General features: G+C 40.6%; 1 protein-coding gene across 3 annotated transcripts in view; it reads right to left on the bottom strand.

Moving 5' to 3' along the window:
- Window positions 1-12301, bottom strand: part of POMGNT2 (protein O-linked mannose N-acetylglucosaminyltransferase 2 (beta 1,4-)) — a 161799-nt gene that overhangs the window by 23937 nt on the left and 125561 nt on the right. For 2 of the 3 annotated variants that reach the window (XR_012088360.2, XR_012088359.2), the window contains one exon: window positions 7116-8765. The exons of the other annotated variant lie outside the window; for it this stretch is intronic. The gene's annotated coding sequence lies outside the window, so the exon portion shown is untranslated. Of the gene's footprint in view, window positions 1-7115; window positions 8766-12301 lie in introns of those variants that run through there. 3 annotated transcript variants of the gene reach the window in all.

Raw genomic sequence — 12301 nt, 5'->3', positions numbered from 1 at the left:
AATGCCTCCCTGAAGTTTTCACACTTTCTGCTCCCAATTACTTGTTCTTGCAGAATCTGAAGGTGCAGATGAGGGGCAGCCTTGTCAAGTTGCATTTGTGATCTTTTTAAATATATATATATGCCTCCGCTATGCTTTAAGAATCGAGGGGGGAAAGGCTTTAAGACTAATAAAAGCCTTTGATGCAAAAAATCTAGAGTTTGTATCAAAGGGCATATTTGAAAATGAAATGTACTATATCAAACACTCTGCGGCTACACAGAGCATGCTTCCCCCCCTCCCCGAATCTTCTTTTATTACTGTACATGCACAGATGTTACTTTTCAAGAGATGGAAAATCAATGTCTATCCTAAAAACAGGAAATTTTTAAAACGTCTCCAGGAACATCATTTGGTAAATCAATATCCTTGTTTCTGCATATCAATACCCTTTCTATTTGTGGACACTTTCAGAAGTATTCATTAGTTTATTTAAAGTTTAGATGGAGTAGAAATAATATACTGTCTGTGAAGATGAGATGAGCAGACATCCCATAGCAGTGTTTGGTTAATGCTAACTTTAAATTACATCTCCCAGAGTTATTCCAAGCCTACCATATGGGGGAAGAGGGAGGTAGATTACAAAAGTCCTCTTGCTGTCACATGGTCAGCCCCCATGCGTGTATTTCCTCTATGCCTCAACTATACCTGTATTTCTATTCTATAAACTGGTTCAAGACATGTCTGAATAGAGGGTAGCCAATTACACACCACCAGTAGGGAATGCAAATACTGTAATACCAAAACCAGATTAATCTGCATATCACTGTGTATACTGATGCAGAGACATGAGATTTTTTCTAATTTAAAGGGAGTTGCATTGCGTCACACCGAAGTGGGCAGAACTGTGGCCAAAAGACCTGTGTGTCTGCGCAGTCTATTGTCCAGGTGTTCCCTCTGGATGGGGAGATGCAAGATCCTGGATCTCCTTTCTTATGGTTCTTTATCTGTACCTCAGATATGGAGCTGACAAATGTTGAAATGGATGACACCTTTCAAAAGAGGGCTGTCCCTAGGCAGCCCTTGAAATAGCAGCTGATCCTCTGTAAAAGATGATGCCTGGTCACCCCAACCAGCCATAAAATTTGAAATGGCAGTCTTCCTAGTCTACTTCAACACGAACAAAATAAGTAATAAATTCACAAAAGATGCAGTATGGCATAGCACTAGGAAGCAGGCATGCATAAAGAATATTGCTGTTCAGAAGTGAGGAATAGAACTTCCTTAATATTTGCTTCATAAGCACCTCATATTGAAGATTATTTTACCTAGGAACAAAAAAAGAGTGGCCATCAGTGGCAGGGAGAGATGCTCAAATGGGCAGCAGCTACAGCAGAAGCCACCATCTTAATTTCTGGGAACAAAAGGGTGGTATGGGCTCCTCAGACAGCACTGTACCCAGAGTCTCTTAAGGCTGGTCCTGTCAAATATATATCAGATACAGTGGACCCTTGACTTACAGACGGCTTGACTTACAGACTTTTTGAGTTACAGACTTCTCTGGCCGCAAAATTTAGGTTTGACTTGCAGACTGAGATTTGACTTACAGACCAGAAAAAAACCAAAATGGAACAAAAACGGCCTGTTACGGGATTAATCGGTTTTCAATGCACTGTAGGTCAATGGAGACTTGATTTACAGACTTTTTGACTTGAGAACCGCCTTCCAATGCGGATTAAGTTCTCAAGTCAAGACCCCACTGTAGGTACATTAACAAGTATTACATTTGTAGTCTGAAGTTACATAGTCAAAGTACTGGTTTGTCATAATTTGTCATAATCAAGGCACTGACCTTTCTAGTGTAATTTGTTTCCTCATATTGAGTCTTCTACTGGTTGCTATTGTCTTTGACTTTTAAGGGCCCCTTTGCTATTTTTTATCTTCTCTTTTAGACATTACTTGGTCACTCACCATGGTCTTGTTTGCAGCAGAAACTTTCCTATACTTGCCTGATTAGAGGCGCTAGTTTTCTACTAGCCAATGTACAACTTAAATCTTGCAAGGTGTGTTCTGTTGCCATGATGGGAGAATCCTGCATTAGTATTGTAGCCTAGTGGTACGTGACAGAGAAGCAACACAGCATTAACTGTGTGGCCCACAAGCCAACTGTTCTCCATGGAGTTGTATTGTGGGATAGCACCTTATCATCCTCCTTGAAGCAACGGAGCAAACTCTGAAGGGTTATCCAGTCCATATTCTGGAACACCAGCATGTAACTGAAGTGACATTTCCCCCACACCAGTTGGAGGAGAGTATACTATGAAGCCAGTGGAGGAACAGTGGTGGTGATAGCAAGTTGCTGTGAATAAATATGGTGGAAGTCTATATTGCTTGTTACATTGACGATCAGTAGCCATAGCATCTAATCTCTTGCTGCAACAGAGGATATCCACTATCCTGGGAGGACAGGATTACAAACTACAATGAGCAGTAAGAGTGGGAATTAATAGAAATGAGGATGCTGTGTTTGCAATGCAAGGAAACGTCAATAATGATTTTATGATAGATCACATTACCAAATATACCCACCACTCAAACGTCCTGATCTTGCTCAGCCTGCCCCCACCCAGCTCATTTGTTGCTGTCCAAGTGCTAACTGCTGACCGGCAACTTCAAGGCTCATGCTAATTCTTTTTTATAGTTCCTTGCTGGCTGGATAGTTCTCAGTTAGGTTTCTGGTTGCCAGAGGTTTGGAGTTCAGCTCTCTAATATGCATCTCAGAAGAGCCAACCTGTGTGGCCTTGGGCAAGCTGCACAGTCCCAGTATGTCCACAGAAGAAGGGAATGGGAAACCACATCTGAGTATTCTCTACCTAGAAAACCCTGAAAAGGGTCACCACAAGTCAGAATTGACTCGAGAGTACAGGATTATTATTTATTATCTTCAATTTGAACCCAATGTAGATAGCCCTTGGATACTATCCAATAGTGAACTGTCTTTTGACATGCCTTCAAACTGATGACCATAATCTGTTAATGTAGAACACATAGCCAGTTTAAGGCCAACTGTGCTCTCTTAGATATGGTGTTGCACAACATACTGTACTTTGGCCATGTGTTTGTGGGAGCTGAACTGCCTGTGAGCTGGCTGAGAATCTAAGCTGTTGACATTTTAGATTTTGAGGGGTGGATGTGTCAGGGTCGTTATTAACTGCGTTGATGGTCTTCCAGCCACAGGACATAAAATTGGCTATAAATAGACATACATATAAATAAAGTCTCTCCATTATTCATGAAAATGCAGGCAGCTTGTAAGAATAATTAGGGGCTCTCTAGAGGTTTGGTCGGGTCGGGGCAATGCTTCTGATCCTGTCACAGCTGGGTACTAATAACAACCACATGTCTGTGAAATGGATGTTGCTTACATAACCAAGCCTTGCTGAAATCTAACTCCATATAGCCACTAATCTGCTTCAGGAAAGTTGATCACTTAAGACAAATTGTCTTTATCTTCTGCCTGGGAGGAAAAACCAGATGAAACCTCTGTTTTATATTTAAAACAGGGATGTCATTGTCCTCAAGTCTGAACTAATGCTGGTCTGGGAATATGAGAGAGGAGACACAAATTATATACAATGTAAGCAATATCAAAACTCTTCTACGGACAGATTTCTTCAGCAGCATTCTTTACAATTTCACATATTTCACCGATTTCTCCCACCACCACCACCCTGACACATTTCTTCTTCATAGACAAGCCACGCAACCATGAAAAAGAAGTAATTAAATTCTGTTGATAAATAAACTCCAGATCCCTTGAGATGAAAATTACTACTGATCTGACTGAATGTCAAAAATGTGGAAACATGAAGCAAGAGGGTTGACAGGTGCAAAAAATATTTCTGGCATGCATTTTCCTGCCCGACTCTAGTTGAGATTAATTGTGTAGCTGCAATCCTCAGTGTACCAAATGAAATTGAATTCAAATTCAATCAGGCAGAAGAAAAGAAGTGGGTTTGAAAGCAATGTCCTTTTGGAGTCTCTCTCTAATTTCCAATTATTTCTATCTTTTCATTCTTTCACCTCTAAACAGCCCCAGGATTTCTCATATTCATATATCTGTGAATATATGTACTGAATATGCATGAGGTTTGTTTCTTCACATAAGAATGTGACATGTAGATTCACAATGTCAAAATCTATTTGTTTGCATTTCCCAGAGGGCATCAAATAAAAAAGAGCCAACATGAGGGCTGGGAACAATCTGTGTTATTTTTCTTACTATTCCAGCAGAGCACCAGTATTGATCTTGTGTCCCTCAAGGTGCAGCTTGATAACATCACACCTCAAGCTGGCTCTTCAAGCCTGCAGTTTCCATTCTGGATTTAAGTAACATCCCAGGACTTCTTAACATCTGGCAAAGATGATTTTTGAGCTCCCCTCCCCTTCAGTTTTTTAACACTCAGACTAATGAAGTGTTCTGAAGGAATCGAAATCTCATATTTGTTTACAATGCTTTGTGGCCCAGTAAAGATATTACTCAACTCTGAGTTTTCCATTTAATTTATAGGAGATTCAACATGCCCAAGACATACAAAAATAGCATCTTACTGAATTTATATATTACTCAATGCTTCCTGGCGTGATGTGTTAATTTCTGAATGCTAGTCCTGAAGATTAAAAAAGAAGGGCAAATATAGAAGGCTTTGAAGACAAGCAAGAGACACTAGCTAAAATCCAGTAGTATGTTACAAGTAGGCCCATTTAATCAATGGAACTTACAATGGAGTTGACTCACTGAATCCAATGATTCAACAGGCCTACTCTACATGTGACTCAATACTGGATTTCAGCTGGTGGATTTTATTTATTTATTTGTTTTATCTAGGAAAAATGAGTGTATGGTAAGTTTATGCAAAGTGAACTGGAGCTGGAAAAAGTTACCTTTTTGGACAATAACTCCCAGAATCCCCAGGCAGGATTGTTACTGACCATGCTGATGTAATAGTAATACATTTCCATTCATTCCACCAGGCAGTCAAAATTATAAAAACATTGACTGGTATTATACAGCAGTCACAGTATGTATGCTGTTCCTAATATTGCTGTTTTTTGTAGCTCTTGTGGTGTGATTTCTGAGATCTGCAACTGCTTGTAGTACTGTGTGAAATTTCTTAATAATGTTCCCGAAGCCCCAATGACTGCAGGGACTATTGAAGTGTGTTTCTTCCAGAGGTGAGATGTTTCGATTGCCAGGTCTCTATACTTTGCTAGTTTTTCCAATTCTTTATTTTCAACTCTGGCATCCCCCGGAATGTCAACGATTCGCACATTTCTTCTTACTATTACTACTCTGTCTGGTATGTTATGTTCAAGGTGTCTGTCCATTTGGATTCAGAAATCCCACAAGATTTTGACTTCCTCATTTGTCTGACACCTTCTCTACCTGATGTTCCCATGGGCTTTTGGAAGCAAGTTATATTTTTTTGCATAATGACCAGTGCACTAACTTTCCCACTCTCTCATGTCTAATTTTGTAACTTGCTTGTGCAATCTTTGGATATCCACAGATGAGGTGTGATACAGTTTCATCTTTTTCTTGGCAGAGTCAATATTTGTTGCTAGCACTAACTCCTTGGATCTAAGCTTTCATCACATTGGTTTGAAGTATTTATTATTGTTGTTTCTGTTGTTATGAGGAAGAGGAGGAGGATTAACTCTGTACATTGCTCTTGAAGTTTTTTTCCCTAGGGTAGTCAATAACTTTAGAATAAAATGAAGTAAAAGATATAAGGGAAGGTAGGTCCTCTGATACGGATGCTTTCTGTGTGGGATATATTGCATTAGGCTGTATGCAGACACAAAATTAAAAAAAAATCATCTAAAATCCCACTGTGTGATTTTAAATGCTCCTCTTCAGTTTTTGTCTCTCCTGGGAAAGGAGTGCTTAATATCGTTTTCACCACAGTGTTTCAGCACAAACCAATACTAGTAAAAATTCATGTAGCCATGTTATGAATTCAGCAAGAGATGGTTCAGCGGTTCATGCTGGCTTCTTCTGTGTGGGCTCCCACCGTAGGAGGCAGAACTCGGAAATGCTGAACACCAGTTCAGCTAAAAAATGAACTGGCATAAACCACCAGTTCAGCAGCTCATACCCATGTCTAAATCCAGCCGTATTTTCTTTCCTAGGGTGTTGCAAGATCAAACTGGATAAATTTAGTACTGTGGGAATAACATGTCCTTACATTTAGAAAATGAAATGAAGCAAGACCGTAACCCATATACGTTTATGTGGTACCAAAGAAAACATATAACCAAAAAAGAGGCTAAAGAATGTAGAGATTTGTATAAAATTTGCTTATGCCAAATACAATTAATCTCACTCTGATGAGGAAGACTCTGATGACATGTGTACCTATTGCTCAGTCCATGAAATGTTGAAGAGTAACTTCAGGGTCTTAGAGTACCATCTTTTTGGTTCCTTATTTTTAAATCTGATATGTGTCAAGTAGCCCTTCAATGAGTGGACACTTCAGTAGAGAATTGTCCTCTGTTATGTAAGCTGTATGGCTGCCTTCCTCCTGTGAACTTGTTCCTTTAGGCCTGTAGTAGCAAAATGAATGCTCAGGGTACAGCAAAGAGGAATGAGGCCATGTGTTCTTCTGAGGATCTGAATAATGATCTCTTTGCCATTTTGTTCTGAGGTAAATGGCATTTCTGTCTTATACGTTTATGGTTGATTAGTAAAGGAACAGGGAATCATTTTTTTATATTTCTATGATTTGCTGATTTACATTTTTATTATAGGGATATATGTCCTTAAGTTGCAATGCAGAATTTATTTGCCATTTGCTGGATTTGTCCTGTTGCTTTGGAAATAACCCTGCTGACAGAGAGGTGATTCTGGCATGACCAGCACTTTGGAGAATTAAAGAACTGTTTGGATTGGCTAACTGCATTGCTTGTGGGCAAGAATTATCTACATTTACATTTGAATTTAAAGGGCTTGCGGTTCTTCCTCATTTTATCCTGTGAATAGATTAGGTTGAGTGTTAATAATTGGTCCAAAGTCAACCTGAGAGTCAGCAGTAACCGATTCCCTATTTTTGAAAAAACAAAATCTTGGATCAGTGTGCAAGTCCAAGCAAAACAGATTTATTTTAGGTGTAGAAATGAAATAAAGCATAGTTTTTCCTCACCCTTCTGCTACTTGTTTCTGACAAACAGATGGAGCTGATGAAGGGTGGTGGAAGCCAAAATATGATTTTCTTAAACCTACATGTGACAGGCACAACATTAATTACTAAGGTTCGATCACAGCAGGAGCAGCCACCTGGACCTTTTCTTCAGAGTCAATGAAACATAAAGTGGTTTGTAGCTCACAGATGAGGGGGTTTCTGGAGTCAAAGGGACAGGATAAGTCGCCCTGCATAGAGAACACATGATATCAGGGCCAACCCAAGGTATTTTGGAGCTGAGGTGGGACCAAAAATGGTAGCCATTCCCTAAGCTGAGAGAGCAGAGCACTGACCAAAGCTGGCCAAGTTATCTTCCACTCAAAGATAGAAAAGCCTGCAAATACCTTTTCCTGGGAGCAAAATTAGAATTACAAATGAATAACAAATAATTTGTTGCTTTTCTACAACATCCCAACTCAACTATGTGAGGGAGCATCCTTGTTTAACCAGCCTGTTCTGTAGTCTTTTCTGAAACCAGTGCCAGCTTCATTCTTAGGCAGAGTGAAGGATCCTCCTCAGGCAGCAGATTTCGGATGTTATGAAAGGACAGCAAAGTGTTGCTTATCTTATTTTTCTATTTTTTTTTTTTACTGCCAGGGAGCAGTAAAAATAGGCACATGTGGAGTTTCCTACTTTTTGTGTCAAAATAAACTGAATTTAGGTACTACTTGCCTTTACTTAATGGGGATGTGGTGGCATTGTGGGCTAAACCGCAGAAGCCTGTGCTGCAGGGTCAGAAGACCAGCAGTCATAGGATCAAATCCACGCGATGGAGTGAGCTCCCATCGCTTTGTCCCAGCTTCTCGCCAACCTAGCAGTTCGAAAGCCTGTAAATGCGAGTAGATGAATAGGTACCACCTCGGTGGGAAGGTAAAACGGCACTCCCTAGTCACGCTGGCCATGTGACAACGGAAACTGTCTTTGGACAAGCGCTGGCTCTACGGCTTGAAAACGGGATGAGCACCACCCCCTAGAATCAGACACGACTGGACTAAAAATGTCAAGGGTAACCTTTACCTTTTGCCTTCACTTGGGTGAGTGACATGATTGGTTCCTTTGCCTCAGGCAGAAAAATATCTTGGGCTGATCTTATCTGACCCACAAACTATGCAGAGGATTGGTTAAACCATGTAGCTGTCAGAGATGACGTCCAGAACAATATGATGAGGTGAGAAGATGTAAGAGCTAAGTATATGGCTTTATGGATAACAAACTAAAACAAGTCCCTGGTATCTGTGAAAACAATGTTACTTGAATACGTCTGACTTAGTTCCCATAACACATCCTTGTTGAGCCTCTCCAGCAGGAGGATAACAGTAGTACATCCCAGATCAGTTCCCATGTCCATCGCTTTCTCTCGTCCTCCTCATCTTCTTATCTGTGAAAAAATCTCCCATAAACCTAGGCATTTCCTTAAGCTTCTGCTGGAAGTTTGCCAGTCTCCATGTTCCTGCTGGGTGATTTGAACATTTGTGCCTCATCCAAAGCTGTCACTAACAAGCCATGCAAAACAATAGGATGTTGTACAAGATGATTGTGACAGAACTGCAATAAAACAAAACAAAATATTAAAAGCATTCTCAGGCAGGGACTAAAAATGACCTTAAAGGAAAAAGAAATAACCATCCAAGGCCAACCCAGTTTGCACACAACTTGTTTTTTGTACTCTTCCAATAACTTTCCAAGAAAGACGAGGTATGTGTTATTATAGTGATAACTGTATCACAGATGGCAGAGGTAGTGTGATAAGGTGGAATAAATCTGATTAACCCATTAATGGGGAGGATGTGAGGGTGGGAGCAATGGATCAACTTCCAGGGACAGGACATTGAAAAGGAGTCCACCCTGGAGATTTTGGCCACCAGCTAGCCAGATTAGACCCTCAGGCTGAAAGCTGGCTTCCCCTGTGTTAAAAAACTGTCTTATGGTGCAGCCACACAGTTGAAGAGCTCATTCAGGTTTTTAGAAATAAATTTAATGTTGTGGTTTTTCTGTCAGTGTGTGCATCCTCACTAAATAACTTTTAGGGTTGTAAGCTCTGTGGTATGTTCAGAACTCTAGATCCCAGTTTTCCCAGTTTCTCCTCTGTACCGGGAACAATACTTCACCTCAACCATACCTTGTACCTTATTTGAGGTGGGTCTGATGCTGGCTGGACTCAGCATCTTTAATTCAGCAAAGGGAAGCACCAGTAGCCTACAAACCAGCCCACAACTGCTGCAACAGCTGTTTCCTCTATGCTTTAAGAATTGTCATATCTGGTCTAAGTCATATTTTTTAATATTTACATTTTTTAAAAAAAAGTTTTGAAGTGCCATAGTGCTAGATTGATGCCATGCTACAATAGAAACAGATAAAAATAAAAGGAAAACTATTGTACTTGGCACCTCAAATTTGGCAAACCTTGCAGACCCCCACAGATGCTATTTACACTAGAACAGGTAATCACAAGTGCTAAATAAATTTTTTAAAAAACAGCAAGACTTGGATCTTTTAAAAATAACCTCTATATAGGTGGGGTTTTTTTAAAAAAAAGAACTGTTTCCTGGCTGAAAAAATGTGCGCATAGCTGTATGTCATGAAATTGGAGATTTTTAAATTCAATTTCAAGCATGCTAAATCTAGAGGAAAAACAGGAGTATTGCAATGTTTAGTTGAGCTCTTAGTTTGGAGTTATATTTGTGAGCTCACTCCACTTTTGACTGGTGATGTCGCTAACTATAATTGTCAGCTGTTATCCAGAAATCTCTAGGCACATATATGGATCCTGCGTAAAAGCACAGAAGCTTTTGAATGAGTATGCAGTTTAGGGGGTCAGGTGGATTTACATTTGATGGGCTTCCAACAAAGGGAATGTACTCCCTCCAAAACAAATTTAAAGTTACTCTGCTTGGTGGAAGAATTAAATCTAGAGATGAGCACAAACTGCCAGTTTGGCTGCTAACCTAATAGATGTTCCATGGTTCTGAGACCTGCCTCCTTCAGCAGGCACCCACTCAGGCCTTCCCTGACCCACCTCCTCCAGGTGCTGCTTCTGAGTGGATGCCTGCTGAAGGAGGCAGGGACCTGAACCGTGGAACAGCTGTTGGGCCAACAGCTGGGCCTGCACAAACCACTGAACCAATGGTTCATGCCCATCTCTAATTATACCTACAAATTGTCACCTGTAACAACATCAGTTACTCCCTTCCAGCTATAACTAACTAAAGAGTAGAGCTTAGAATAATTACTTCTTTGAACCACAGCTTTCAGAATCCTACACTAGCTTCACCAGTGGCTTTGCTGGCAGAGTATGTCAGAGCTTGAGTCCAATGTTTATTTCCCATAATGCCCCAAAGATGAGTGACACAGCAGTGGGTGTTCCAGAAAGTTGTTGAAAATTATGATTGCATCTCACAGCCTTTTGCTGAGTGCTGTTGCTGGGGTTGAGGGTGGAGAGGTGTTATCAAGTTATGATTGGACCCACCAGAGGCATTTTTTCCAGGATAGGACACCCACAAAACCAGTCCAGCACAAACTCTTGTTTTGCCTATTTCCTAACATGGCTGCCCTCTGAGAGCCTCCTTGATGATTCAGAAATACAAGGCTTCCTTATTGTTTGAAAAGCTAAATGAGTCATGGAGGACTTGGAGTTGAATTTAAATAAAACAACAGGAAAATGTGTAGTTGAAGAAAAACATGGGTACATTCTCTACCATTCTTTGAAGTACAGTGGTGCCTTGACTTACAAACTCCTTGACCTACAAACATTTTGACTTACGAACAGCTCCGTTTGCAAAATTTTGCTTTGACTTGCGAATGGAGCTTTTACTTACGAACAGAACAAGCAGGGAAAAGAGGCGGGAAATTCAAATATACTAACCGGTGGTGGCAAAGAGGGTGCTTCTTTATAACTCTTTCATCCCAACGGTTCAGGAAAAGGATGCGGCGGCAGCGGGAGGGATGGACCAGTGCTGGCAGGCAGGAGCCCGCGAAATTCCAATGGCCTCCCGGCCGGGCTCTACCTTCTGACGCTGTGTCCATCCATGCAGCTCGCTTTCCAGCTGGACTCCAGGAGGTAGAGCCTGGCAGGGAAGTGAGCAGTGCAGACGGACATAGCGCCGGGAGCTAGAGCCTGGCCGGGCGGCGGTGGAGGTCGCTGTAGCGGTGGAAGCCCAGGAGGCTTCAGACTGGTGCTGCTTTTTCCTTTTTAAAAAACTGTTCTGGGCGGGTTTTGGAGGGTGGGTTTGGATTGGAGGGTTACGTTTCTGTGCTGTGTTGTTTTGTTTTTGGATTTGTGGTTTGTTTGTTTTTTGCAGTCCCAGCGTGGGACTTGCTCTGTTTATATTTATTTTTATTTTTGGTATTTTTTTTGAAATGCCGGAATGGATTAATCCCGTTCCCATGCATTTCAATGGGAAATGCTGCTTTGACTTACGAACGTTTTAATTTACGAACATCTTTTGGGATGGAGTAAGTTCATAAGTCAGGGCACCATTGTATCACTTTCTCATTCAGTACTCCACTATGTGATGGATGGATTCTGGCTTTCTTTCATAATTGCTTCTTTGTATATACAGAGTCCAAAATATTATCATCTTCAGCAGAACTAGATTAGCTTCCAATTTTTGCGACAGAAAAATTACCACAGAGAAGGTTTTCAAAGAAGTGCTCCTTGTTAAATTCCCAAACTCCTCAAACCAGGTCTCTGAGCCTACGGATCCTACCATCTTAGCCAGTATTGCCATTAACAAGGATGACTCAAGACTGGGTAAGTCTATATTAACAAACACAGTATTGTTCAGAGTATTTTTCTGTAGTGCCTTACAAAACAATGTTGGAACTTGGAAAGTTGCTTCTTTAAATTAATAATATAAATTTTCTTTGGAATTGTTAATTATAGTTCCAAATTCCCTCATACTTCCTAGCTACCACTTTGGTTGCAGTTTTTGAAAAGTAACACCTAACTTCTATGTTTCTGTAAAATAACTAGTTAACTCTTAATTACTTCAAAAACATGTAATTTTTGGTCTGTGGTACAATGTATTGTCCTCATGTTCGTTTTGTCACCATTTCAAGATGCACAGAACTATAAAAGTAAC

This window comes from Pogona vitticeps, chromosome 6 (genome assembly GCF_051106095.1).
Source record: "Pogona vitticeps strain Pit_001003342236 chromosome 6, PviZW2.1, whole genome shotgun sequence".
Classification (NCBI taxonomy): Eukaryota; Metazoa; Chordata; class Lepidosauria; order Squamata; family Agamidae; genus Pogona; species Pogona vitticeps.
Note: the sequence above shows the minus strand (reverse complement) of the source record. Positions and strands in the feature narration are given on the sequence as shown.